Source organism: Mustelus asterias, chromosome 19, assembly GCF_964213995.1.
Source record: "Mustelus asterias chromosome 19, sMusAst1.hap1.1, whole genome shotgun sequence".
In the NCBI taxonomy this organism is placed as follows: Eukaryota; Metazoa; Chordata; class Chondrichthyes; order Carcharhiniformes; family Triakidae; genus Mustelus; species Mustelus asterias.
Window position 1 is genome coordinate 2,591,945 of NC_135819.1, and position 5,988 is coordinate 2,597,932.

Consider the following 5,988-nt stretch of genomic DNA (forward strand, 5'->3'; position numbering starts at 1 on the left):
AGCGCAGCCCGCGTCGGACCCTTACAGGGACGTGAGGTACGAATATTAATATCTTCTCAATCTCTTGTCATCGTCCCTCCCAGGCCCAGCAGTGAGGATGCTCGGAGAGGAGGACAGCTCTTCGAGAAGCTTCTGGCCAACAAACGTAAGCACCAACTCCAATCTTTGTTTGAATTCATTCCTGGGACACGGGCGTCGCCGGCTGGGCCAACATTTATTGCCCATCTCTAGTTGCCTGAGGGCAGTTGAGAGTCAACCACATTGCTGTGGCTCTGGAGTCACATGTAGGCCAGACCGGGTAAGGACGGCAGATTTCCTTCCCTAAAGGACATTAGTGAAACAGATGGGTTTTTCCAACAATGGTTTTATGGTCATCAGTAGATTCTTAATTCCAGATATTTTTTATTGATTTCAAATTCCACCCTCTGCCGTGGTGGGATTCGAACCCGGCTCCCCAGAACATTCGCTGAGTTTCTGGATGAATAGTCCAGTGATAATACCACCCAGCCACCACCTCCCCTATTTTTCACCCATTTTGTGCAGAGCCTTCCCACCTTCCCTGATCCTGCTATAGCCCTCAGTGAAGATTTTCTGAGCACAAGCCCAAGTCTCTTCCTTTCTGGAGGGTTGGGTCCTCCTAAACTACATGTTCCCCATCTCCCCCCCCGAAGGCAAGGCTCCCCCAAGGTAAGACACGCATTTCTCTGGCCCAGGTACGTAATTTGAGAAACAGTTGAGAACTACGGACTCAGAGATATAAAAGGTTTTGGGATGTAAATTGTCAACAGTGAGTGGACAGGCAGCAAAAAGTAATAGAATCCCTTCAGTGGAGGGCATTCAGCCCATTGAGCCAGCATCGACTTTTATCCAGGCCCACCAGCCCCAACCTATCCCCGTAACATCACACCCTTACCATGGCCAATCCTCCTAACCTACACATCTCTGGACACTAAGGGGCAATTTAGCATGGCCCATCCACCTAACCTACACATCTTTAGACATTAAGGGGCAATTTAGCATGACCAATCCCCCTAACCTGCACATCTTTGGACTGTGGGAGGAAACCGGAGCACCCGGAGGAAACCCACGCAGACACGGGGAGAACGTGCAGACTCCACACAGACAGTCAACCCGAGGCCGGAATCGAACCTGTGTCCCTGGAGCTGTGAGGCAGCAGTGCTAACCACTGTGCTACCCCTGATTTTGATGGTAAAATTTGATGGCCAAGTTTACAGAACCCAAAGAGAGGAGGGGAGGGGATGGGAGGCATTGTGGTATTGTCACTGGACTAGGAATCCAGAGACGCAGGGTTAAGTTCTGGAGACTTGGGTTCGAAGCCCACAGATGGTGAAATTTGGATCCCATAAAAATCTAGAATAGAAAGATAACCATGAAACTATTGTCGATTGTTGTGAAAACCCATCTGGTTCACTAATGTCCTTTAGGGAAGGAAACCTGCTGTCCTTACCCAGTCTGGCCTACATGTGACTCAAGGGGTGGGGGGCCAATGGATTACATGTTTTGTGTTTAAAGATTGCAGTATGTTCTCAGTGTTTTCTCAATGAGAATTCTTTCGTAGAATCCCTACAGTGCCATTCGGCCCATCGAGTCTGCACCGACCACAATCCCACAGGCCCTATTCCCGTAACCCCACATATTTACCCAGCTAGTCCCCCTGACACTAGGGTCAATTTAGCATGGCCAATCCACCTAACCCGCACATTTTTGGACTGTGGGAGGAAACCGGAGCACCCGGAGGAAACCCACGCAGACATGGGGAGAACGTGCAGACTCCACACAGGCAGTGACCCAAGCCGGGAATCGAACCCGGGTCCCTGGCGCTGTGAGGCAGCAGTGCTAACCCACTGTGCCACCGTGCCATCCCTCATTGTCAGATGTCTCTCTGCAGAATGAGTGCCTCATGGCAGAGGTCACATGACTATGGGCAGCCAATGGGGCATCCAATATAATGGTCGCATTTCAAAACACTAACATCCCCCTTTTCATCCTGAACAAATGTTCCCAACATCTCCCTTTCCCTGGCGAACACAAGACACCTTGAAGAAGGAGGTCACAGACCAGTCGTGGCCTCGTTGAGTGGTGGAGTAGGCCCGTGGGGCTGAATGGCCTACTCCTGCTCCTATTGCCGATGTTGGGGGATCAGGAGGGATTCTTGCGCAGTGATAAATGGATGGAAATGACAGCAGAACAATATGGTTCATTCCAGGTGGTGTGGCTGCGTTCCGTGCCTTCCTCCGCTCCGAGTTCAGCGAGGAGAACATCGACTTCTGGCTCGCCTGTGAAGAGTACAAGAACACAAAGGCCGGCCCCAAGCTCCCTCTCAAAGCCCAGAAGATTTATGAGGAGTTTGTCAAAGCCCAGGCCCCGAAGGAGGTAGATTGGAACCATCACTGGGGAAAGAGGATGGGAGGAGGGTGTCTGGGCTCACTAAATATCTCGGTACCGAGTGTCATAGAATCCCTACAGTGCAGAAAGAGGCCATTCGGCCCATCGAGTCTGCACCGACCACAATCCCACCCAGGCCCTATCCCCATAGCACCATATATTTACTCTGCCGATCCCCCCTGACGCTAGGGTCAATTTAGCACGGCCAATCAACCTAACCTGCACATCTTTGGACTGTGGGAGGAAACTGGAGCACCCGGAGGAAACCCACGCAGACACATGTGGGTGGCACGGTGGCACAGTGGTTAGCACTGCTGCCTCACAGTGCCAGGGACCCGGGTTCGATTCCGGCCTCGGGTCACTGTCTGTGTGGAGTTTGCACGTTCTCCCCGTGTCTGCGAATCACAGAATTGGCTTCAGAGCACTAACATTTTTATAGAAATGTTTCGGCATCTGGTTCTACCTTTGATCAGGATTTTGCACAGCACTCATATTCTAGTACGATCATATTCCAAGTTCAAATCATCTTTTGGGCTGGATTTTCCAGCCACGCCCGCCCCCGAGGCTGGAAAATCCTGCCCGAGGTCAACAGACCTTTGGATAGTCCGTGTCCTGCTCGCTTAGATTCCCGTGGTGGGCGGTTCCGCCCGATATGTTTATCCACCATGATGGTCAGGGAAGGTTTCTCCACATGACCTCCTTCGCCCTGTGCGCACATTCGACCCAACTCCCAACAGAACAAATCTTGAAGAGCGCAGTATCCATAGGAATCAATTGTCACTCCTTAAGGAAAGCTTAGTTTTCCTTCTACCAAGCTGTTCCCCTGTGACGTCCTCACTGTTAGAATGTAACAGGTGACAACTTTGTATTGGATGTCATGTGGCCAATGCTAACAAGCTGTAAGGGTCAGCTGACCCCATAAACCATGGAACCAATTACAGAATGATGTGATGGTCAGCTGACTCACAATAAATAAGAACATGTCGAGGAATTGTGGGGCACTTGGATTGGCCCAGGACGAGGCCTGATGTTTGTAGCAATAAAGTTTCTTTATTAAACCCTTTCTTTGATATATAAGTTAGAGTAGGTTTTGTTATATTTTTAATGTCTGCATTTGAAGATTTCCTTCCGAGGAAACACTCGCTCTTGCTTCCCCCCTTCAGGCCTGTTCTTGCCTCTGTTGCAGGTCAACCTTGATTCGCTGACCAGAGAAACCGTTACCAGGAACCTGGCTGATCTGACCAGTTCCTCTTTCGAGGTGGCCCAGGAGAGAACCTACCGTCTGATGGAGAAGGATTCCTTTCCCAGGTTCCTGAAATCAAACTATTTCTTGGAGTTGCTAAAATATATCTAAAAGGACAAACAATTGGCTCAGGTCCTGTGAGGCCTCGACACGCCTTCCACCTTTGCCTAGCGCGCTCTCTCTCTCTAACTTTTAGCCACTTGCTGTAGCTTGTGTTTGTTTTGTTCAGGCAAATCATGCGGACGTGTCATCTCGGCGGCCATTTTGAGATGCGCACCGGCCTACTTTAGGAACGGGCCTGTCCCATTGCAGGGAACAATTCTAACCCAATCCCGGCCCTTTCCCCGAGCGGGATTTCCAAGGGAGGTTAAAGCCGGACAAAGCTTAAAGTTTATTTATCGGTGTCACAAGCAGGCTTACATTAACACTGCGATGAAGTTACTGTGAAAATCCCCGAGTCGCCACACTCCGGCGCCTGCTCGGGTACACTGAGGGAGAATTTAGCACGGCCAATGCACCCTAACCAGCACGTCTTTCGGACCTTGGGAGGAAACCCACGCAGGGGAGAATGTGTAGACTTCGCACAGACAGTGACCCAAGCCGGGAATCGAACCCGGGTCCCTGGCGCTGTGAGGCGGCAGTGCTAACCACTGTGCCACCGTGCTGCCCTGTCATGATCTCGGGTGATTAGGTGGGAATACTGGACACGGAGGCTGACCCTGCCCCATGCCAATCGCCTGGGCAACAGGTGCGGCCGAAGATTATGAGCTAGTTTAATGAACGAACACGGCATTTACACGCACAATCATAGTTGCACATGCTCACTAACCTGAGAATGGTTTTAAATGTTTGGCACTAGTATCAGTCAGAGGGACTGGTAGGACAACATCCAGTAACCAGAGAATCATAGAATCCCCACAGTGCAGGAGGAGGCCATTCGGCCCATCGCTTTCACACTGACTTTCCAATAGAGCATCCTACCCAGGCCCACCCCACCACCCTATCTCTGTAATGCTGCACATTTCCCATGGCCAATCCACCCAACTTACGCATCCTGGGACACTAAGGGGCAATTTAGCATGGCCAATCCACCTAACCTACACATCTTTGGACACTAAGGGGCAATTTAGCATGGCCAATCTGCCTAACCTACACATCTTTAGACACTAAAGGGCAATTTAGCATGGCCAATCCACCTAACCTACACATCTTTAGACACTAAGGAGCAATTTAGCATGGCCAATCCACCTAACCCGCACATCTTTTGGACTGTGGGAGGAAACCCACGCAGACACGGGGAGATGGTGCAAATTCCACACAGACAGTCACCCAAGGCTATAATTGGACCCAGGTCGCTGGCGCTGTGAGGCAGCAGTGCTAACCACTGTGCACTTTTATTTTGAATGCTCCCATCATTTCTTTCCCGGGCACTGCCCCGAGAACTGTCCTGGTGAGATTAATCCTCAACCCCAGGAGCCTCCTGTCCAATCCTAGAGGATTGGCAATCCCAGGCGGCCATGTTGAAGGGTGTGCCTGCGTGTTAGTGATGTCACCATAAACCCATTGCAACCAGAGATGTGTATGACCGCGCGTTCCAGGACTGTGTTTCTCAGTAGTTGTTAATTAGTGTTAATTTTGAAATAAAGAATGCATGCTGATATCTGTGCTGAAGTCCCCTCTCATTGTCTGCCATGGAATGGCACACATCATGTGCCAACAAAGGGGATACAGGAACATCTTTTGATTTGATTTAATTTATTATTGTCACATGTGTTGGGATGCAGTGAAAAGTATTGTTCCTTGCACGCTATACAGACAAAGCATACCGTTCATAGAGTACATGGGGAGAAGGAAAGGAGAGGGTGCAGAATGTAGTGTTACAGTCATAGCTAGGGTGGAGAGAAAGATCAACTTAATGCGAGGTAGGTCCATTCAAAAGTCTGACGGCAGCAGGGAAGAAGCTGTTCTTGAATCGGTTGGTACGTGACCTCAGACTTTTGTAACTTTTTCCCGAAGGAAGAAGGTGGAAGAGAGGGGCCATGTTTTTGAGGAAGAGAAGGTGTTACAGGCTAATAGGCTGGAGGAAGTAGATGTTCGGAGGGAGGATGTACTAGCAGTTTTGAATAAACTGAAGGTCGATAAGTCCCCTGGGCCTGATGAAATATATCCTAGGATTCTTTGGGAGGCAAGGGATGAGATTGCAGAGCCTTTGGCTTTGATCTTTGGGTCCTCACTGTCCACGGGGATGGTGCCAGAGGACTGGAGAATGGCGAATGTTGTTCCTCTGTTTAAGAAAGGGAATAGAAATGACCCTGGTAATTATAGGCCGGTTAGTCTTA

The 5,988-nt window shown here is 50.0% G+C and overlaps 1 pseudogene across 1 annotated transcript in view; it reads left to right on the forward strand.

Moving 5' to 3' along the window:
* LOC144507675 (regulator of G-protein signaling 5-like) overlaps window positions 1-5,309 on the forward strand; it is a 10,235-nt pseudogene extending 4,926 nt beyond the window's left edge. The window contains exons 3-5 of the transcript XR_013500122.1: window positions 84-145; window positions 2,228-2,394; window positions 3,593-5,309. The product of XR_013500122.1 is annotated as a regulator of G-protein signaling 5-like (transcript). The remainder of the gene's footprint in view (window positions 1-83; window positions 146-2,227; window positions 2,395-3,592) is intronic.
* Window positions 5,310-5,988: the final 679 nt, after the last annotated feature.